General features: G+C 42.0%; 1 protein-coding gene across 1 annotated transcript in view; it reads right to left on the minus strand.

Annotated features, from left to right (window-relative positions):
• The window catches only part of CNTNAP2 (contactin associated protein 2), a 1133690-nt gene that overhangs the window by 163435 nt on the left and 945856 nt on the right, over window positions 1-24399 (minus strand). The gene's annotated exons all lie outside the window — the stretch shown is intronic.

Genomic DNA, 24399 nt, shown 5'->3' on the forward strand with positions numbered 1-24399 from the left:
CAGAAGCTAAAGTTTCTAATGTCAAAGCATGTTACAGTGCTTTCTGTATGCAAAAAGAGAAATCATTCCAATTCTACCTTGTTACACTTTTTTTATAGATAGGTTGCTAGATTTCAAAAGTTAGATGACATTTTGAGGACATTGTGAGGACATTTTCAAGCTCCTACCCCATGCGATACTTATCAAAATATGTCATAGAATCATAGAATATCAGGGTTGGAAGGGACCTCAGGAGGTCATCTAGTCCAACCCCCTGCTCAAAAGCAGGACCCATCCCCAATTAAATCATCCCAGCCAAGGCTTTGTCAAGCCTGACCTTAAAAACTTCTAAGGAAGGAGATTCCACCACCTCCCTAGGCAACGCATTCCAGTGTTTCACCACCCTCCTAGTGAAAAAGTTTTTCCTAATATCCAACCTAAACGTCCCCCACTGCAACTTGAGACCATTACTCCTTGTCCTGTCCTCTTCCACCACTGAGAATAGTCTAGAACAATCCTCTCTAGAACTACCTCTCAGGTAGTTGAAAGCAGCTATCAAATCCCCCCTCATTCTTCTCTTCTGCAGACTAAACAATCCCAGTTCCCTTAGCCTCTCCTCATAAGTCATGTGTTCCAGACCCCTAATCATTTTTGTTGCCCTTCGCTGGACTCTCTCCAATTTATCCATATCCTTCTTGTAGTGTGGGGCCCAAAACTGGACACAGTACTCCAGATGAGGCCTCACCAATGTCGAATAGAGGGGGACGATCAAGTCCCTCGATCTGCTCACTATGCCTCTACTTATACATCCCAAAATGCCATTGGCCTTCTTGGCAACAAGGGCACACTGCTGACTCATATCCAGCTTCTCGTCCACTGTCACCCCTAGGTCCTTTTCCGCAGAACTGCTGCCTAGCCATTCGGTCCCTAGTCTGTAGCTGTGCATTGGGTTCTTCCGTCCTAAGTGCAGGACCCTGCACTTATCCTTATTGAACCTCATCAGATTTCTTTTGGCCCAATCCTCCAATTTGTCTAGGTCCCTCTGTATCCTATCCCTGCCCTCCAGCGTATCTACCACTCCTCCCAGTTTAGTATCATCCGCAAATTTGCTGAGAGTGCAATCCACACCATCCTCCAGATCATTTATGAAGATATTGAACAAAACCGGCCCCAGGACCGACCCCTGGGGCACTCCACTTGACACTGGCTGCCAACTAGACATGGAGCCATTGATCACTATCCGTTGAGCCCGACAATCTAGCCAACTTTCTACCCACCTTATAGTGCATTCATCCAGCCCATACTTCTTTAACTTGCTGACAAGAATACTGTGGGAGACCGTGTCAAAAGATTTGCTAAAGTCAAGATACAATACATCCACTGCTTTCCCTTCATCCACAGAACCAGTAATCTCATCATAGAAGGCGATTAGATTAGTCAGGCATGACCTTCCCTTGGTGAATCCATGCTGACAGTTCCTGATCACTTTCCTCTCATGTAAGTGCTTCAGGATTGATTCTTTGAGGACCTGCTCCATGATTTTTCCGGGGACTGAAGTGAGGCTGACTGGCCTGTAGTTCCCAGGATCCTCCTTCTTCCCTTTTTTAAAGATTGGCACTACATTAGCCTTTTTTCAGTCATCCGGGACTTCCCCCGTTCGCCACGAGTTTTCAAAGATAATGGCCAATGGCTCTGCAATCACAGCCGCCAGTTCCTTTAGCACTCTCGGATGCAACTCGTCCAGCCCCATGGACTTGTGCACGTCCAGCTTTTCTAAATAGTCCCTAACCACCTCTTTCTCCACGGAGGGCTAGCCATCTATTCCCCATGTTGTGATGCCCAGCGCAGCAGTCTGGGAGCTGACCTTGTTCATGAAGACAGAGGCAAAAAAAGCATTGAGTACGTTAGCTTTTTCCATATCCTCTGTCACTAGGTTGCCTCCCTCATTCATTAAGGGGACCACACTTTCCTTGGCTTTCTTCTTGTTGCCAACATACCTGAAGAAACTCTTCTTGTTACTCTTAACATCTCTCGCTAGCTGCAGCTCCAGGTGCGATTTGGCCCTCCTAATTTCATTCCTACATGCCCGAGCAATATTTTTATACTCTTCCCTGGTAATATGTCCAACCTTCCACTTCTTGTAAGCTTCTTTTTTATGCTTAAGATCCGCTAGGATTTCACCGTTAAGCCAAGCTGGTCGCCTGCCATATTTACTATTCTTTCGACACATCGGGATGGTTTGTCCCTGTAACCTCAACAGGGATTCCCTGAAATACAGCCAGCTCTCCTGGACTCCTCTCCCCTTCATGTTAGTCCCCCAGGGGATCCTACCCATCCATTCCCTGAGGGAGTCGAAGTCTGCTTTCCTGAAGTCCAGGGTCTGTATCCTGCTGTTTACCTTTCTTCCCTGTGTCAGGATCCTGAACTCAACCAACTCATGGTCACTGCCTCCCAGATTTCCATCCACTTTTGCTTCCCCCACTAATTCTTCCTGGTTTGTGAGCAGCAGGTCAAGAAAAGCTCTCCCCCTAGTTGGCTCCTCTAGCACTTGCACCAGGAAATTGTCCCCTATGCTTTCCAAAAACTTCCTGGATTGTCTATGCACCGCTGTATTGCTCTCCCAGCAGATATCAGGAAAATTAAAGTCACCCATGAGAACCAGGGCATGCGATCTAGTAGCTTCTGCGAGCTGCCGAAAGAAAGCCTCATCCACCTCATCCCCCTGGTCCGGTGGTCTATAGCAGACTCCCACCACTACATCACTCTTGTTGCTCACACTTCTAAACTTAATCCAGAGACACTCAGGTTTTTCTGCAGTTTCGTACCGGAGCTCTGAGCAGTCATACTGCTCCCTTACATACAGTGCTACTGCCCCACCTTTTCTGCCCTGCCTGTCCTTCCTGAACAGTTTATAACCATCCATGACAGTACTCCAGTCATGTGAGTTATCCCACCAAGTCTATGTTATTCCAATCACGTCATAATTCCTTGACATCACCAGGACCTCCAGTTCTCCCTGCTTGTTTCCATATGTATGTGTTCGTGTACATGGCCCCGATCCAACAGAGAAACTAAGTACATGCTTAACGTTAAGCATGTCAGTAATCCAATTTATGTTATGGGACATCAGGGCCATGGTGTATATGCAATTGCAAATGGCCAGTCATGTACCTGCCCGGCCTTGCTCATGTGCATGCATACATTACTGCATGTATAACTTGGCTGCTTTCAAACTTATGTACATAATTGCATCCATCTAGCTATGTCTATCTTTTCCTTTTTGTTTTTATAACAGAAAAATACAGTAATTGAAACTGAAGATTACAGCTGGGATTCATTTATTTGATATGGTTGGACAATATTTTCACTCTATGGAGTACCCCTCCCCCGGTCCTCCCTAACAAACAGAAAGTGCAGTATGCACTGCTCCAGAGGAGCCCTGAACCATCACTTGCAGGACAACACTCTACTTCTTCCATGGATAGACCACTTGAACTATGTGTTCCTTCCGCTACCATTCCCTGCTTTCCCAATAAGATGCTGCCAAGGGATCTGTGGGGATAGACTCCCTCACGCCTGAGATGAACCTTGTGGCAGAAGGTGCACTCTTTGTTAAGTCATAAGAATGGCCTTTCTGGGTCAGACTAAAGGTCCATCTAGCCCAGTGTCCTGTCTTCCAACAGTGGCCAATGCCAGGTACCCTAGGGAGAATGAATAGAACAGGTAATCATCAAGTGACCCATCCCCTGTTGCCCATTCCCAGCTTCTGGCGAACAGAGGCTAGGGACACCATCCCTGCCCATCCTGGCTAATAGCAATTGATGGACCTATCCGCAATGAAATTATCTAGTTCTTTTTTGAACCTGTTATAGTTATGGCTTTCACAACATCCTCAGGCAAAGAATTCCACAGGTTGACTGGACATTGTGTGAAGAAATACTTCCTTTTGTTTGTTTTAAACCTACTGTCTATTAATTTCATTTGGTGACCCCTAGTTGTTGTGTTATGAGACAGAGTAAATAACACTTCCTTATTTAGTTTCTCCACACCAGTCATGATTTTATAGACCTCTATCATATCCCCCCTTAGTCGTCTCTTTTCCAAGCTGAAAAGTCCCAGTCTTATTAATCTCTCCTCATTTTTGTTGCCCCTTTCTGAACTTTTTCCAATTCCAATATATCTTTTTTGAGATGGGGTGAGCACATCTGCACGCAATATTCAAGATGTGGGCGTACCATGGATTTATATAGAGGCAGTGTTATTTTCTGTCTTATTATCTATCCCTTTCTTAATGATGCCCAACCTTCTGTTGGCCTTTTTGACTGCCGCTGCACAATAAGTGGATGTTTTCAGAGAACTATCCACAATGATTCCAAGATCTCTTTCTTGAATGATAACAGCTAATTTAGACCTCATCATTTTATATGTATAGTTGGGATTATGTTTTCCAATGTGTATTACTTTGCATTTATCAAAAGTCGGGCCAATGTACAGGAGGTCCCCCAGTCTAGGTCCAATTGTGGCCTCATGGTGCTTCCTAAGGTGAAGTTCCCACCCTTCCTAGGTATGACTGGGGAAGGGAATGCAGATACTGCGCCTTGCCGTGATGTGGGCTTCCCTGAAGCAATATTGGTGGTTGTCACTGACTGAGAAGGGGCATGGATAGGAAGGGCAAATTGTGAAGCCCAGAGTCCTGGGTGTAGTCCAGTACTCAAAATGGTGTGTGTGTGTGGGGGGGGCTTCCAACTAACCAACTAAAAAATACAAACTATTAGATAAAACTTTAAATTCCCAAAAACTTCTAAAACTCTCTCTCTCTCTAGCCACAGATAAAGGAATAAAGCCAGTTTCCGACCCAGATGATGCAGTGGTGAGAAGGAACTGGAGAAGAGGTCGGTCCGCCCTTCTCTTTATCTCCTTGGTTGGAGTCAGGGGGTGAGCAAGGGCGCATGTGTGGACCAATGGACGCTGCTTTCAAAATTCTCCAGCTTTAGGCTCATGAAGCATATGTGTACCCGTAGTGTAATATACATAGGGACCAGCATTCGAAGAGGGATGGTCGTTACATATCTAACATTGCCATTCCACTTGTCAGCACGGGCTGAGTATTAGTGTAGTTGGTGCTCTGTATGTTTAATAGCTAAAGTTACTGGTAACGCAGCATAGTCTGACTTCTTGCCATTTGAGGTGCTTATGAGACTCCTTGAGAATTTAAATTGACTATAACTGGAACAGGATTTTGGTTAAATACACTTGGGGATATTTTATGAGATCATTTTTTCCCTCTTCCAGTCCTTGTCCCTCTTCTTTTTCCATGTTCTTCTGTCCCTATGGAGGATGGAGAAATGAGTGTATTTTAAAAAGAAGATAGGTTTAAAACATTGTAATGATTTGGGGGAAATCAGTAGTGGGGGGAGGTGAGAGGGCTGGGCATGGTGGCCAATACCTTTATAACAGAAGCAGCACCTGTGTGGGACAACTAGATTGGTTGTATCAGCTGGTCTTCAGTGAAAGTAACTCCTGTCTGGCATTACTGTGTACCATGTTTAGGCAGATTGATTAGTTCCTGTTTGGGTACTTTCTATGATTTCAACAGACATTTGAGTTATTTTATTATTGTGGAAGGGGCTGTACAAGAAATGGATGTTCATTAGTCTTAGGTCTACATTTTTAAAAGTGCCTGAGTTATGTAAACCAAATGGATAATTATGCATGCAACTCCATTTTCCTTCCGTAAAACTGTAATGGTTGTGGAGCTGCTTGCACCTGTTTCCCTTTTGGTCTCTCTGAGCGTACGCCCTCAGGTGCTAGGCCTGTTAGGAATACCGTTCTCTCATTCACAGACTGGGACCTGGGTACCACACCCCATCTATGCCCGCCACTTATTACTGTGTAGGTGACTGAACCCTTGTGGAATCCCCATACAGTGATGAACAGCTGTCGAAATACATGTAGGTCTATTGAACAACTGGAACAGAGCACTAGAGAAAATAATTTTAGCGTAAAAAGCAGCCTTCATATCTATCTAGACTCATCTAATCTTAATTACAAGCTAAGTTAGATGGGCTTCCTTCTTGAGTTCCAGGAACAGAATAGACCTGACCTACATTCTGCTAACAAGTCTGGGAGCTCTTGGGACCAAGCCTTGTCTTAGTTTGCCTTCCAGAGTGTCAGTCTCCCTCTGCCCTCTCCCTTTTCCTTTCCCCAGAAACTCCTGTTTCTCAAAGTTCCACCCTCCCTGTGTGAGCCTTATCCTAATTTCCATGTTGCTGAAAGGCCCTTGCTATAGGCCCTAGGAAGGTCTTTTGCCTCAGACTGGTTTCTCCCACTCAGCCAGCTAGACCAACTAAGATGATGCTCATATGATGCTTGTTCCATTGTTTGACCATTGATTCTTTCAACTTTAATGTCTTGTGTCTGTTGGGCAGTGTGCTGGAACTGTCTGCTCCCACCGACACTCCAAAACACCGCCCCAGAAAATGTATACATAAAACATATTTTGGGGTACAGCTCTATATTAACCCACAAGCAACCCACATCAACACTCACATGAAAACAACTGCATGCATAAATGAAAACAAAACAACTGCATGCATAAATGAAAACAACTGCATGCATAAATGCTACTGGCACTTTGATTGACCCTAGAACTTTTTTTATTGTATTTTTCATTTTATTGCCAGGATATTCAGAGCTCTGGATGAAGATTCTCTGATGTAGAGTTTTAAATTTAACTAAATGAAATAAAACAGCCTCCCCTTTCTCCCTTAGTCTTGCTCACCCTGAATTGATCTGTGCACTTCCTAATTTGCACAGAAGAGAGTCTCTCTCCCACTTCTCAGTAAAGATGACCCTTAGACCGAGTGTTGCAGTGCAGTCTCATAGTAAATAATTTTACTATTTTTACAAAATATGTTATACTACGTTTCCTCAAGATGTCAGAGACTGAGAGTTTAGTAGGATTGAAACAAGGATTAGAGAAAAGAAATTGTTTTGTGGGTTGTGTGTGTGGCATGTGTGTTTATTAATTATTATTAATTAATTATTATTATTATTAGGGAAATAAACTTTTATGCTGCAGGACATAAGCCAATCACTGTCAGGTGATTTGAACAAAGTTGTCCTGGTGGGTTGTTCCATAATTACTCACTACATGGCTTTCTGCTCAGTTTTTATTCTGCCCTTACTCAGGCAAAACTCCCATGAACTTCATATGAAATGCTAATTGATTTAAATTTTCATGGGAGTTTTTACCTGAGTAAGAATCAAGAACAAAACACTGAAAATCCCAAGTAAAACATGAATATGACAAATAAAATTCAACATTCAACATCGAAGAGTGCAAAGTAAAGTAGCTTGGAAAAAATAATCCTAACTACATATATACAATGATGGGTTCTAAATTAGCTGAAAGAGACCACCATAGATAGTTCTCTGAAAACTTCAGTTCAGTGTGGAGCAGCAGTTGTCAAAAAGGCTAACAGGGTGTTAGGAACTAATAGGAAGGGGACAGAAGGGGACAGAAATAGGAAAGGGACAGAAAATAAGACAGAAAATATCATAATGCCATTATATAAATCTATGGTGTGCCCACACCTTGTCCAGTTCTGGTCTTCCAAATCTCTAAAACGATATAGTGGAACTGGAAAAGGTTTCAGAGAAGGGCAACAAAGATGATCAAGGGTATAGAATGGATTCCATATGAGGAAAGACTAAAACGATTAGGGCTGTTTAGCTTAGAAAAGAGACAGCTAAGGTGGGATGTGATAGTGGTCTAAAAAATCATGAATGGTGTGGAAACAGTGATCAGAGAAGTGTTATTTACCCTTTCCCAAACCGAGGGTCACCAAAAGAAATTAACAGGCTGCACATTTAATACAAACAAGAGAAAGTACTTTTTTTCACACAATGTGGAACTCCTTGTCATGGGATGTTGTGATGTTGAACTAGGTTCAAAAAAGTACTAGATAAGTTCATGGAAGGTAGCTCTCTCTGTGGCTATTAGTCAAGGTAGTCAGGGTGCAACCCCATGCTCGGAGCATCCCTAAACCTTTGACTGCCAGCAGCCGGGGGGGGGGAAGACAGGAATGGATCACTCCAGCTGCCCTCTTCTGTACACTCCCCCTGAAGCTCTGGTATTGGCCTCTGTTGGAGACAGGGCACTGGGCTAGATGGACCCTTGGTTTGACCCACTATGGAAGTTCTTATGTTCTTATGATCATGTGAGGGTGCCAAAGTACCAGTATGTATAAATGTAACATAGCTCTTGCATTCAGAGTATACAGATTGGTGCCCTTTTAAGAATGGTAGATCCATATGTTGATAACATGCAGTTAGGGGCTTAGAGCAGTCAGCCTGTTAGCTTCTCCCTTGCAGTGACATTTACCAACACTTTCTTAGCCAGCTCCCTTCTGTCTCTTCTTTCTTAGCATGATTGAAATTCATTCTCCAGCACCATCAATTTCCCTTTTACATTCAGCTCCCATTGAAATGGAGAATGGCAATAGCAGAACTGTAAAAGACCTCAGTGCTTTTAGCTCTGCTAGGCAACAGCACTGGAGAACTAATGCGGCAATGTCAGGCCGCCTTTATGTATTACAACAGACCAAAAACCTCCAGGGCCCTCATCTGCAGCAAAACAGATTTTATATCAAAATGATTATGTGAATAAAATGTAAGAATAGCCTCCTGTTTCAGTGAAGATGGATGTGTGAATGGGAAACTGCTCTGTGCCACAAAGTAATGGATTGAGAGTATCCATACAATTATGCCCAACTCATCAAGTTTTTTCCTTCTTTTCTTTCATACTGGGAAAACAGGAATATACACATGTACTATAAAACACTGCTTCCATTACTCACATGAAGTAGTAACTTATTCTGCAGGAATTGCACTGGAACCCATCTCAGAGAGAGGCACTAGTCAGTGAGAGAAAGGGTGGGAGAATGCAGCCTGAAATGAGGCATGTGACATGCTAGCTGATTTAAAGTGAGGTGGCAGTGGTCTGATTAACTGTCCGGGTATGAAACAGCAAAAAATTCAAATTAAATTTTATAAAACAAGACCAACAACCACCTTGTCAATGCACCAGAGAACTTAATTCCCGAAGTCAGAAGATGAATGAATTATTGTTGGATTACAGCAAAGGCAGCCATTCAAGCTTATATTACTCCCCACTGTCATCCTCTCCCCCCAGAAGTGCCTATATTAGATTTCCATTTTCAAGATAAAAACAGCCCTACTTCTTTAGGCCAAGTAATGAATGGTTGCAAGTCTAAAATAAAACCTGCTGAGAATATCTATACCTCTAAAGATGAGTTTAGATTTTAAAAATGGAAAAGTTAGCACAGTAGTGGTGCGTGTGACATTGCAAGCAATTCAGATTTTAGAGAGAATGAATGACAGGCATAATTGAGTTTTGAAAACAGTTCTCTGGAATAGTCCGGTGCAATTCCAGAGTCCGGTAGCAGTGTAACATAATGCATTTTGACCTCTTTTTGCTAAAATGGGCTCCTTCTAAAGGACAGGAGCTGTTAAAATTCAGAGAGATGAATGGAATCAACCTGACATTCCACTTTCATCAGACTTTATTGGAAGTTCATAAGGATTTATCATTGCAGGAACAGAAGGTCATCAGTATATCCAGATGTAGATGAATAAACTTCAACTACATCTGGTATAGGAGAGCTGTAATTTTATTAGTAATTATAAGCGTCTGCTTTCCACACTGTTTTCCCCATCCAATGTAATCTTTGTAGGTTTGTTTTCTGAAAGTTCAGTGAGCGCTTCCTCACTAAAAGCCCGATCCTGAGAGGTGCCAACCACCTGAGTGCCTTCAATTCCCATTAACTTCAATAATAAGCTGTCCTTCAATGTGATGCCAATGTTTCTCAACTTTGATCTGGTAGGACAACCTCTACAAGTGAGAGGATGATTCCATCTCAAGGCACATTCAGTCCTCTCTCTCTCTCTCTCTCTCATTGCTGAGAATGCCGACAAGCATGCCATTATTGCCAATTTTGGTCGCGGTTTCTGTGAACTGGACATTTGCCCCTTGGGACTAGAAATGAGGCTGAAAGCAGCAGACTCCTTATTACAAAGAGCACCATACAGGCCTTAGGTAGTAACTAACTTTTGGTCACTACAAATAAAGCTAGACTTAACCCAGTAACCCAGAGATGAAAGGCTCTATATCCCATTACCCTGTGCCACCTGGTACCCCAGATTCTACCATCACAGATGAAGGATAAGTCAACTTCACTAACATTTTTACACTAACTTTAGAGTGAACCAACGTGTCTCCCTCAATTTAGGGAGACGTTTTGGAAGTAGACAAGTTATCAAGTGGCGTAAGACATGTGACGTTGATCAATGGCTATAGTCACAGAGGCCAGCGTTTGTATTACTCTGTCAATCATCACATTTGCTGAGTCAAAGGAAAGTGCAATCACATTTGTCAATGAAATGTTTGAGTCAATGACAAGTGAACTCAGTGATGCACAAAGGCTTCCAGCACTTGCAGTGTTACTCACAAACCCATTTAGAAAATCATTTTTCACAAGTCATGCCTCCTGATCAAACCATATGATCATGATGCACCCCTTGTCATGGCTGGCATCATCACTTTAATCCATCAGAACGGTGGAAGGTCCTGATCTGGCATCGTTAAAAAATGACTGGGTGTAATGTGCTGATGGACCTTTAATGATGCATGTGAGGTGGTGATCTTTCACAGGAAAATTCTTTTGCAACTAACTGAACCTGCAAACATCAGCCTGATCATCTCTGTGCTATCATCAGCATTGTGAGTAAGATTCCCCATTGTGATGCAGTCGTGGTGAACTTTAAGCACAAGACACAGCTGCTTTCCGAAATCTTATTGCAGAATAAAAAGGTTCAGATTCTCCACTGACTTGCACCTGTGTAGTCCTTTTATAGCTGTGCAAAGTGACTGTAAGATGCTACCATTCTGATTTGGAAGTGTTGCACTCCCACTCTGCACAGATTGAAATGACCCTGTGAGGTGAAAGGCCGGGGGAATCAGGACAATCACATCAAAAGAAAACAAATAGTCATAATGGGCCAGATCTTCAGTGGTACTGGATTACACTCAACATAGCTGAAGTGAACTGTAGGGAAAGATAGCTCTCAGTCACTTTTCTCAAAAAGAAAAGGAGTACTTGTGGCACCTTAGAGACTAACAAATTTATTTGAGCATAAGCTTTCGTGAGCTACAGCTAAATTTGCTAGTCTCTAAGGTGCCACTAGTACTCCTTTTCTTTTTGCGAAAACAGACTAACACGGCTGTTACTCTGAAACCAGTCACTTTTCTGTTTCTAATCTCATTAGCTGTTAGTCTAAACAGCTCTCAACATAGCTAAGAACAGCCATAAGATCCAAAACACCATGAGACATCACCCTCTCCTGCCCTCTCTCTCCCCGCTTGCATGCTTTTTTTGTGGCGGGAGTGTGGACCAGTGGTATTCAGCTCTATGTCACAAAAGAATTTTCCTCTGTTAGGACCATTCTCAGTTGCCTTTTTAGGGCCGCTTTCCAGCTGTTTTGTGTTGCCTCAAAGTAGCTGGAGACAGGGCCAAAGATCTGGCCAAACTATCTCACATACACTGATTGGCTAATATCTCAGAGTTTCTGAATTTTCCCAAAGAACTTGGTGATCGGGTTTAAAATAACTAGTTACTGATACTCTGCTGCAACTGACATGTGTTTTAGTCTTGAGGTGCCACATAATTTATTCTTCAGGTCACGGATGCCAGGTTTACCTATTGCATAACAAAGATCTTCATTGCAGATCTTTCAATAGATATTTCCCTTTGAAGCCTGGCTCATTGATTCACTTCATTATGAATTAAATTGACCCTGGCACCTGAGAGAATTTAGGTCACAGGACACGATAGAGTCATCTTCTTCTGCACTATTTGCAGATTTGTTTTCCAAAGATGTAGGATCTTATTGGCTTAGTGGGACCATGGCCCTAAGGTATTATTTGATATTATTTCTCAGAGGCACATACACTAATACAAATTTATATTGCTCCTTTGCGTGTTCACAATACTTAACTTTTAATGCTTCTTTTGCTCATGTCCCCAACCCCAAATCCACAAAGAGATGTAAAACAGATAACGTCCATTTTACACATACACACACACACACACACACACACAACACACAAAGGGTAAAGCTGTGGTTTTCATTCCAATTTTACAATGTTGCAAATGTATTGTACTTCCACTATTCCATGGTACACTTCTTAGCCATCGACATGTTGACACCCTGAGCGTCTGTCTAAGTTATGGCAACCTCTTGCCCTATAGGTGCGCTGTGCCTGGGATCTCTGCAGAGCTGCATGCTGTGGCCCTTTACATGCCCCTCCCATCACCATCCCTGCTTTAGCAAGTCCCCTACACCCCGGCTTGCAAAGAGGTCCTTAGGAAGGAGCTTTATGGCTGACTTCTGCACTGCCTGTGTCAGGCAATGCATGCCAGGCTGCATATAGAGGTCTTAGGTGCTCTTTGTGTCACTCTGGCCCTTTTACCCAGCATACTGGATCTAATCCCAGATCTCCAGCACTAATGCCTCTGTTCACTAGAATCCAAAAATTCTGGCTCTCTGCAACTGCCCATTACATATAAGAAAGTACCCATTTCACTCTTATATTCAGGACAGTAGACAAAAGAAAAAGAAAATGCAACACTGAGACAAGGCATGCTGTCTGTAAAGCTGAAGAACTATGGTAGAGCGTTGAATTCCACAAAAGGTTTGCTTTGTTTCAGGGCTTTGTTTTTGTTGTTTTGGTTTATTTTGCAGGGGAAGGACAGTGCCTTTTTTTAGGTTTAAAATGACTTCTTACAAGGCTCGATCCTGCTCCCATTGAAGTCAATGGGAGTTTGGCTGGGAGTCTGATACAGTGGGTCTACTTTAGACTAAAGTAGACTTAGACTAAAGTCTAGACTCTGGGTTATGTTTTGGGGTCTGTATTATCATGTTGTATCAACAGAAACATTTTCATTTTCAGACACAGGTCATTCTGAGCACTACAGTCCCAATTCTGCCATGAGCTCTCCACCGAGGGACCACTGTGCTATGTGTACCAGAACCTATATCCTCACTTTTCTCAGCACTTAGATACCTCTTCAGCTAGGTATTTATGTATGTGCTTAAAGTCTGGAACGTGTTTAATTCACTGAATGTGAACACGAAGCTATCGACAAAAATAAACTAAAAACTAAATCACAAGACAGTGTAAGTAAATCTCCCTTCCATTCTCATGATGAGCTTCAACAGTGAACAAGAAATTACACTCATCTATTTTTAAGGTATTCTTGTGACAAAGAAGTAATGTCATTGGCCCCTTAACTGCATTGACTTTAATGGAGTTGCACCCAGTTACTCCAACTCTAAATTTGTCCTGATGTCTTTCACATTATTGTTATCATAGGGATAAAGACTTCTTGTGTAGGGATGGGCAAATGGCTTTGGAAAAAAATAGGAATCAACCAAAACTTTTTAAGGTTCAAAAAATGTTAACAAAGGCAGTGTTGGCAATCTAAAGAATCTAAAAATCATTAGTCGGGTTTAAAAATGGATGTGATTTAAAAAATATAAAGTTCTTTTTCTTTGTCTTCTGTTTTTTGGGCACTTGGGCAACACACATCTACACGTTTTTCTCTCCAAACACAGTGGCTAGAAACTTCCTTAAAAAAAAAAAAATCTAACCTCAGAGTCTCATCTAGTCTTATGATTGTGAGAACTGGGGCTGTAAGAAGCATGCCTAATTTCATACACTTATGATAAAATCACAAGACATGGCAACACTGCAAAGGCCTGCCAATCTTGGGTGCACATTTTCTGAAAAGTCCTTTAAAATTCCCAAAAGATTAAACTGATTGGGGTTTACAGAAATTTAATAAGGATCTATGGAAGTTCTCAAAAATAACCTGTAATAAAAGCAATAAAAAAATGGAAGCAATTGTGAACTGGGGGGGGGTCTCAAAACAAACAAGACACAGAATTGGTTTCCTTTCTCTTATCTTACTTTTCAAAAGTTTAGAAATTATTGCACCAAAGAGTCATCCTTAAATTCAGTACAGTAAAGAAATGTTTCAAATGAAATATAAAGACAAAGAGAGGAGAGAAAAAACAGCATTTCAGACAGCTTATATTGTGTGACACAGATCTGCAAAAACATGGGAAATTCACAGCTAAGAAGATCAAACGTCCAGAATAACTTGTGAAGATCTTTACTTTAAAAGGAAGGATGGTCTATGATTAAGGCACTGGGCAGGGATTCAAGAGATCTCAAGTCAGTCGCTGGTACTGCCACTGTCTTAATGCATCACCGTGGGCAAGTTACTTATCACTCAGTGCCTCAGTTTCCCATAGCTGTAAAATAGGGAAAATACATTGTTTCTTCCAACCTTTGTCAGCGCTATCTATTTGGATCCTTATCCCGCAATTAACTGTAACCACAAGCAGTGAATTACAAAATTGTGACCTTTAGACTGCAGCTAATTGGGGCAGGGACTTTCTTCTTGTGTTTGTACTACGCCTAGCAAGATAGGGCCCTGACCTCAGTTGGTGTGCTGAGTATATTAATAAACTAATACATATGCATAGGAGGGTCACAGTCCCAGGAAATAGTGGTCAGACATCTTGCAGAATGAGAGCAAGGCACTGACAGCGTACAATGTAGCAATCAGCAGCACACCTACCACTAGCAACTATGTCATAAATGCCAGAGGCACCAACTCCATGAGCGCTCCAGCCCTGGAGCACCCACGGAAAAAAATTAGTGGGTGCTTAGCACCTACCAGCAGCCAGTTCCCCCAGTGCCTCCTGCTGAATAACTTCTCCCCCTCCCTCCCAGTGCCTCCTGCCCACTGTGATCAGCTGTTCTGCAGCATGCAGGAGGCACTGGGTGGAGGGGGAGGAGTGGGGACAGGGCTCTCTCGGGGGAGGGGGTGGAACTGGGTGGGAAGAGGTGGGGCGGAGCTGGGGCTTTGGGGGAAGGGGTGGAGTGGGGGCGGGGCCTGGGGCTGAGAACCCTGGGGGAAAGGAGGAAGCTGGCACCTGTGATAAATGCTAAAATAAAAATCCTTTGTTTAAAATAGTGAGGCCTGTATATGCCACCATAATAAAAATGATAATTATTTTCCATAACTCTATCTCCTAATGCATTATCCAAATGTACTTTTTGTTGTGTGAATGTGCTAAAAAATTTTTGGGCCATTCCAAGAAGTGGGCTTTGTGGTGTTAACACACAGTTAGTTGTTTGAAGAGCAGATGTATGAAGATCTAACAACACTTAAAAAGCTAAGATGAAAAACATCTAGCTACCTGCTAAGAACCAAATGTTTCTTCTTAGTGCTTTGTAACCCTGCAGGAATGTATTTATCTGATGATGACCAAGATGCCTGTTGTCACATTGCTTCATTATGACACCTATTTCCACTTTAGATATAAATAAATTTAATAATAAACCACTTTGATCACTGGAGACTGCTAGTGAATTACACTTTGCAACTGCTGTGACACTGAGTTCATTCTAACGTTTTTGATCTTACACAACCCAAAGCAGAAGATTCTGTCAGGCTCTGTTTATCATAAGAACAGAAAACTTTATCATGACAGTCTTAAACTTTTTAAAGGGGAACATCACAAAGTTTATCAAACATTCTTATACTCAGTGATGCTATGTCAGACATTTTTGTTGACCATTAGACCAAAGGGCCTACTGTCACGTGAACCAAAACTGGAGCGAGCTTTAAGAATAATTTGTAATAATAATGTTAAGACGTGTAACCAAGAGTAGCAAATGTAGTTTATTGAGAGTGGGAAGATTAGTTGTTTAACATTTAGCATAATATCCTATTTGTCTGACCCAGTGTTTTAACTGTAAGATGTAATAACCGTATTAGTATGGAAAGTTTGGATATTGCAGTATGTACCTATACATTTGTAGCATGTATCAAACAAAGGGGCTATGAGTCACACATAAAAAGGGGGAAGTGATAAAGAGCTAATCTAGGTAGTCTTGTTTTGGGGAATTGATCTTGGAACTGCTCGTGTCATCAGCGGCAAGCTCTGGTTTCCACAAAGACCAGGTGTCATATGCAAATATCTTTATCTATCTTTGTGTGCTGTTTCAATAAAGCCAATCAAACTGGACTATTCCCATCTCACTATTTTATTGTTACTGGCTAACCAATTTTATATATAAAGATTACAGAATTCAGACTATGCAAAAGAATAGTAGCTTGTTTCATGTTACATTTGGTCTAAACAACAGAAACAGCTTAGCAAAGCTGCAAAGAACATGGGCTGCTTGTCAATGGAAGGAGGCTTTGATCTGTGGAATCTTTCTTCCACTGCCCGAGGGAGGATTTCTGACTGACACTGGAGTTTGCAGTTTCATTCACCAGGAAGAGCAGGACTTTGTCAATGGAAGATATTGTTATGGCAGTGAGACAAATAGACACTTACTTTGTGTTTAGGAACAAAGGACTAGAAGGAACCTCCTGCGCTCATTGAGTCCTGTCCCCAGCTATCATAGGCAACCCTTTCATAACAAGCTTCATCTTAAAACTAGTTAGGTTGTTTGTCCAAACTACCACTACGGGGAGGCTGTTCCAGAACCTCAACTGCTCTGATGGTCAGAAACTTTAATTTCCAGCCTGAATGTATTCACGGCCAGTATATGTCCATTTATTCTTGTGCCAATATTGTACTTTAGCTTAAATAGCTCTTCTTTCTTCCTGGTGATTATCCCCCCGATGTATTTATAGACAGCAATCCTATCCTAATCATATTTGACCAGTGGTGGGGCAACCTGCAGCTCGCAGGCTGCCCGTGGCCTGTCAGGGTAATCCGCTGGCGGTCCGCGAGACAGTTTGTTTACATTGACCATCCACAGGCACGGCCGCCCATAGCTCCCAGTGGTCGTGGTTCACCATTCCCAGCCAATGGGAGCTGCGGGGGGCCATGCCTGCAGACGGTCAACATAAACACGGTCTCGCGGTCTGCCAGCGGATTACCCTGATGGGCTATGTGCAGCCCACGGGCTGCAGGTTGCCCACCACTGTATTTGACTGAGCTGGTATCATAAAGGCCTCAAATCTACCATATACAAAGTCCTGGGTGAAATCTTGGTCCCAGGGAAGTTAATGAGAGGTTTTCCACTGATTTCACTAATATGACTCTGGACTTGTTGGGAGGGAATATCTTTTTTATAGGAGCTCACTGTTACCCTACGGAAGTCTTTTGGGCAGGAAATCCCCCGCAGGCCAGGAGGAAATTTAAGGCTCTAAGAGTGTATTCATTGTCTAAAATGCACTTTGGCACCTTAAGGCTGAGTTTTTCGCTCAGATTCAGCCTTCAGACTGGTTACTCTAAAGGTAAAGGAAAACGAAGGTTACTTACCTTGTCACTGGAGTTCTCTGAGATGGCTGCACATAGTCACACTTAACGAGCCAACCAGTGCATTACCCATGAGTGGGAATATGCAGAGCCAGTCAAAGAACTATACAATCTTGTCTTTCCGCCTCAGTCGGTGAGCAGACTGCCTCTCAGCTGCCTGTAGTCAATATCTGCACTCCCACCTACAGTTTGTTTCAGGCCTACCATTAGAGCAGCAGTTTTCAACCTTTTTTCATTTGAAGATCCCTAAAAAACTCAAATGGAGGTGCAAACCCCTTGGGAAATCTTAGGCATAGTCTGCAGACCCCCAGAGGTCCACAGAACACAGGTTGAAAATCACTGTATTAAAGCCTAAGATGAGGAATCTGGGCTCCTGGATTACAATCTTGGCCTTTGAATTGCTATGTGACTTTGGGTAAGCCTATAGCTTTCTGTTTCTCTAGTTAATTCCTCTGGGAATTTATCAAACAGAAGTCAAATGCTGAACCTTTGAGTTTTAACCATCGCTAACTAAAAATTTTGACATCATTTTACCTGGCATGCTGTTGCAATGTGTAGAGGAGATGTCTTTTCTGATTTAAATGTATTTTCTTAATTTTTAAATGTGTAGTTTAAAAATACAAACAAACATAAAATACAAAAGAGAACTTGCAGATGAAGAACCAAGCAGAGCTCTTTGTGACTAGCAATAAAAAGAGGAGGAAAATTACCCCACTGAAGTCATATTATATAGTCCTAGTGCAACAAAATTTCTAAAAAAAGTATTGTTTTGTCAGCAAGCCAGGATCATTTCATTTTTTCTCCCGATACTGCAGTCACTCACTGTTGTACCTCTTCAATGACAGCACTCTGTCAAAGGCTAGTAAACTAATATCACACAATGACAATGAAAAAAACAGGGGAGGACAGAGTCATGCCAACTAAAGCACCAATTAATGGTAGACTTGAATTTGCTTTTTCTGAGAAACTGGAAGGTGGAGGGCTGGGGGAGATGGAAAATTGACTCGGAGTTTCCATCCTGCTGATCTAATCTTGTCATGTCTGATTTAATTACTGGGCTTTCAGCAGAACAGATGAACGAGCACAATAGCCTTCCTCCCCCCTTTGTTAAGCAAAATAAACCAAATGCCTCAAGGGGCAGGAGGATTAAACCAGCTGAATCAAAGTAAGTGCATTCTGCAGATAACAGGCAACAGACTCCTGCTTGAGATCAGGGCTGATTTTAGTTTTCTAAGGGAGGAGAAGGAAAGGGAAGCAACTTGATAAAGAGCACAGACCACTCACAAGACACACTTCCAGAATTCTCCTGTTTATTGCTACAAGCAATAATAATTTACCAAGAGAAGTATCTAAGTTTAAAGAGAGAAAGCTTATTTTCAGATGAATTATTTTCTGTCAGCACTTAAGTGGCTAATAATCACTTGATTCCTGTGGCATTTTATTTATTATGATTAATAATAAAATACTAATCAAAATGAATCCTCTTTGGTAATTACATGCATACATTAATTAACTCAAAAGGAACAGCACTGTAAGGGCCTGCACATGCAAAACCAAATGTCATTTGAGTTCAAGCTGCTCAGCATGTCCCTGAGAGCCATGCAGTACCTCAAAGTATGGGGCCCTGGTTCAGTACTATTTAAACATCCTCTTACTATAGGGTGGCATTAGTTACTCCCCTTTCAGGGAAAGGACAGTTGCTTGGCAGAAAATCAGCAGCTTGTTCAGTTTATTTTTATTTATTGCCTCTGACGTCAAAATCTGCTTTTCAAATAAACTGAAGGAGCAAACGCTGTTAGCTTCCAGTACGTGGAGTCAACAGACTAGTGTATGGGTTAAGAATGATGATTCAGCAAGGTCATTTGTTTTTCTCCTGACAGAACCAGGCCGTTGATCAGCCGACAACTAGCCTCTCTCCTTGTAAGTTCCTCAGCTTTGCATTTTGCTCTCATCCCTATCTTTTTAGATGTGAAATTATGAACTTTAAAGAAGAGGCTTGCTCTTCCCCTTCCTTGCACAAGCATACACACATACACAAACTTATAAAAGAATCAAGCATATTTTCTAATCAGCTTATTATTTATCCCTGGGACCACTGAAAACTGGTTATCAGACTCTGTTATCACACAAACAAGATGCTTTTTCAAAAATAAACAATAGAGGGAGGGGCTTGGCAACTATAGTTTAGAACAGAGCCAGTGCCTTTCTTTAATTAGATGAACTAGTATCTCATTGCATAACAGATGTTACTTTTGATTTAAAATGTGTAGGACCAGATTCTGCTACTAAGTAGACAGGTGTAGATCATAAGTTACTCTACTGAAGTCTACGGTTTTCCTTTGCTTTTAGTTCTCATATGTCCTTGAAGTGTCAGTGCTGTAAAACAGTAACCAACCAGAGCCCATCTAAGCCTTCTCTACATTACAACTTCCTCTGAAGTTACCACCAGTGAAGATGCAACCCATTGGGAATTAAAGGTCTGAAAAATCTTTGTGCAGACAAAGCTGTAAAATTAGTTTTTCCTTTTGAGGAACCAGACTGAAAGGAAGGACTGAACACTGAACCTCTTATGTTAAAATGTGAGCCTCTACCACTGGAGCTAAAGAACTAAGACTTCAACCCTGAAAACACTTATACATACACCTAACTGTACTACTGCGTGTAGTCCGATTGACTAGAGGTAGCAGACCTCCCTCTCAACAAAAAAGATTTACCCCCTTTTCCTGGTTTTACACAAGTTTTAATCTCACGGGAAATAAAAATCAAAATGATTGAAATTGCAACGGGAAAAGTCAGATCTTGTCCCTGAGAGTAAGGAAAGCTTTAACAATTAACACAAATCTCATGTTACTTTTGCTAGAAGGTGGCTTAACCATGGAACCTATGCACAAAAAAATCCAGTCCAGGCCCCGTGAGTACAAGGGTTCTCCGAATTTTCTGGCCTCAGTGCCAGTACACAGCACACTGACTGCTGCTACTTGGCCATCAGCACAGTTAGAACAGGTACACAAGGAGAAACCTGGTTTTACCTGTTCTCTCTCTCTCTTTGAGAGAGAGAGATTGCGTACCCTTCCAAAATCTTTGCTTTGCTGAATGTATGTAAGCATACTGGCCCTGAATAGGCAAGGTTCTTAGGCACATGGCTAGTCACACTGAAGTCAACAGTGCTATTCGCATACTTAAGTACCTTACGGAGTTGGGGTCTCTCTTTATTATAAGGTCCATTGCCTGTGCTGTCTTCCTCACCACTGGACGCTACTGAACTTGACACTCTTGAGTAGTACATGTCAGTTACCATAGAGACAGGCAGCAAGAGAATGGGAGAGAAAGAGAAATAAGCTCAGCAGCAGCTGGTCTGGGTCAATGAGAAAAAAAAGACTCGTGAACTCCAGGTTTTGCAGGGACAGTATTGTGGTTCATGTCATTATGTGTCTGCTCTAAAAACCAGGAAAAGCTTTTACGTGGTTGACGTACCACTCTCTCCTACTGCTTCTGCTTCCCTCCTCCTCATGCTGGTTTTTTAAGAAATCTTAGCGGTAAGGTATAGCAAGGCTCACTCTCTTTTTTACCTCACTCCACCAACCGCACTATTTACATACCTTGCCAAGTTGCTTACTGTTGCATTGCATCTGTCAAGGTTCCTTCCCCATTCTGAACTCTAGGGTACAGATGTGGGGACCTGCATGAAAACCTCCTAAGCTTACTTTTACCAGCTTAGGTTAAAACTTCCCCAAGGTAGAAATTAATTTTACCCTTTGCCCTTGGATTTCCACTGCCACCACCAAACTTTATCTGGGTTTACTGGGAAACGTAGTTTGGACACGTCTTTCCCCCCAAATCCTCCCAACCCTTGCACCCCACTTCCTGGGGAAGGTTTGGTAAAAATCCTCACCAATTTGCATAGGTGACCACAGACCCAAACCCTTGGATCTTAGAACAATGAAAAAGCATTCAGTTTTCTTACGAGAAGACTTTTAATAGAAGTAAAGGAATCACCTCTGTAAAATCAGGATGGTAGATACCTTACAGGGTAATTAGATTCAAAACACAGAGAATCCCTCTAGGCAAAACCTTAAGTTACAAAAAAGACACACAGACAAAATAGTCATTCTATTCAGCACAGCTCTTTTCTCAGCCATTTAAAGAAATCATAATCTAACACATACCTAGCTAGATTACTTACTAAAAGTTCTAAGACTCCATTCCTGTTCTGTACCCAGCAAAAGCAGCATACAGACAGACACAGACCTTTTGTTTTTCTCCCTCCTCCCAGCTTTTGAAAGTATCTTGTCTCCTCATTGGTCATTTTGGTCAGGTGCCAGCGTGGTTACCTTTAGCTTCTTAACCCTTTACAGGTGAGAAGATTTTTCCTCTGGCCAGGAGGGATTTTAAAGGGGTTTACCCTTCCCTTTATACTTATGACAGCATCCCCTGGGCACAGACACAGAATGAAGATCTGAGAGACTGTGCAAATGGGGTTTCATGTATACCCACTTCATAGCTCTACCATGCCTGTCTGTATCCCCAATGGATTCTCTGCACCCAGGGATGATGCAGGGACCGAACAGAGTTTAACCTGCAGTTCATCCTTCTAGACACCAAAGCTGCTGCAGTGCCATGTTATAGGCAACTAGGACACTGCTCTCAGTGACCTGGTTCCTTTTGCTGGATCTCAGCCAGGAATGAGCAGTCATTACTAAGGAGTTGGGGATGGTTGTTGGCACTAATAGAGATGTGTCAGGTATGTGTGTCGTGTACGATACTAATCAGGCAGAGACACAGACATTCCCTGTCTGAAAGGGATGGAGACACTCCTTTGGATTGAAATGTGAAACAAACTAATAAGGCTGTAAGAAATAAAGGGAAAATGGCTTGGGAGAACTTACAGCCAGTATGTTAGCAGAGCAAAGTTCAGCTGCCCTCAACCTTGGAGAAGGTTATGGAATTGTGAAGGGCTAATTCAGGCCCTGACCCTGCAAGCTAGTAAGCATTGCTGGCTCCAGTTGATTTAAGTGGGAATTGGTGATGAACACATTGCACGAGCTGATGAGCACCTTGCAGGATCATGTCTTCAGAAAGCACCTCATTTTCACGCCACATAATATCCATAGCAAATTCACCACAAAAATGGGATATTTCCAACTGTGTCAAAGTCACACCCATGGTTTTACTGCCTATATTCACTGTGGGAAAGCATGACGGAGGGTAAAATTTCAGCCTCGTTCTAATTTGCAAAAGATTACAAAAAAAAATTAGTTTGCCACATGCGAATACTTTGGAAGCTAAACGAGGCAGACTGCAGACAAAGCTTGGTTGTTAGGCCACCAGACATTTTTGCGATACGTAATCCATTCTTGTTTAGCACTGACTATAATAACTCTTATTAAATCTAAATTATCCAAATTGAATGCAGGTTAGCCAGTTTGAATGTATAGCATTACTCAATACAAACAGCCAGAAGCACCAACTCCACCCCCCCATGCCTCAGAGTTTGATCACAGGACTGAAACTGAGTAGCTAAATGACAGTCTGGAGTAACACATGATGCCATAAAACAAATAATCGATTTATAACTTAATAAAAGGCATCAGAGATCATCAAGGCATTAAACACCGGGGCTGGCTTGTTTTGCAAACCATTTTTAACAGCAGACCCAACTGGTGTACCTTAAATGGACCCCAGCCAAATAAACAACCTTGTTTCTAAACACAGTAAGACAAATGCTGGAAAAGGCTGTGTGCTTTTTATAGCAGGGCTTCCTAAACTTTTTCATAATATGGATCACATGTTAATAGAGAGCGAAGACTCCACGGACCAATACATCTCATAGATGACTCTGTAGCAGGCAATGCAATTATTTACAGGACAAATAAATATTAGGAAAGTATTCAATGAATTTCAAGCTTCATTTAATGTGATTTAGGTGGAACCTAGGAGAAGTCAACTCTATGTGACCAGCCAGCTCTCTATAAATCACTGGCAGGTGCCCCACTTTGGGGAACTACTTATTTAGTAGTAATGTTGAGCAACTGCCTCTGTCATCGGTGCCATGCCCCATTTTTCCTGGTCAGACTTAAGCTTGATCCTGCTCTTACTAAAGTCAGTTGAACACTCTCATTGACTTCAATTAGAGCAGAAACAGACTCTACAATATTGTGTTATCTTCCTGCAACATTCCCCCATCCAACATTCCCCCAAAGAATAATTTACTGTTTTGATGGGATCCAGAAATGATCTCAGTCATTTTGGGTTCTCTCAACTCGATATATGGAAGTGAAAAGGAGATACTGACATGTTTTTTTTATTTTTCTCTCCAAGTGCTGAAAGTCAATGATGAGAAAAATAGATCAAGAGAGATTTTCAAAGGACTTTTATAATGCACTCTGGAAGTGCATTCTGGCTTATCTGCAATGATGGCAAAGTATTTTAATTTATCGACCTAGAACTTCTACCTTCATGTATGATCCCAGGACTCAAAAGCCCTGGCTTTGCAATCTTCCCATTTCTCTGCTCTCAAACCATCGATAAGAGTGATCTGTTCTAATTTCTGAAAAAAAAAAAAAATCCACCAGATGGCAGCAGGGCTCAAGATTTAACACAAAGAGACTGAATAACAAGAAAGGAGTTTCCCCCTTGTATCTAAGGAAGAGCTGACAAATTGTTTCGATTCTCAGATCAATTATTTCTAGTTTTGATTGAATAGCATAAGAATGGCTGACACTGATTGCACTGATTAGACAGATTTTCAGATTGTGTATATAATTTTTGGTGGACTTGTTTCAAACATTTTATATACAGTGCAACACTGGTTCCAGGAAAGTCTTAGAGATTCAAAGTTTGGTTATATCCCATGGGGCTGTGCAATGTTCCTGTTTCTCTGAAGTTGGAGGGCAGAGAGGACCACCAGATGTCTGACTGGAAAAAAAAAAAGCATAGTCCTGAATTTTTATTTACTGTCTGGGGTCTCTGAACCCAGAGCACAACCTC

This window comes from Eretmochelys imbricata, chromosome 2, assembly GCF_965152235.1.
Source record: "Eretmochelys imbricata isolate rEreImb1 chromosome 2, rEreImb1.hap1, whole genome shotgun sequence".
In the NCBI taxonomy this organism is placed as follows: domain Eukaryota; kingdom Metazoa; phylum Chordata; order Testudines; family Cheloniidae; genus Eretmochelys; species Eretmochelys imbricata.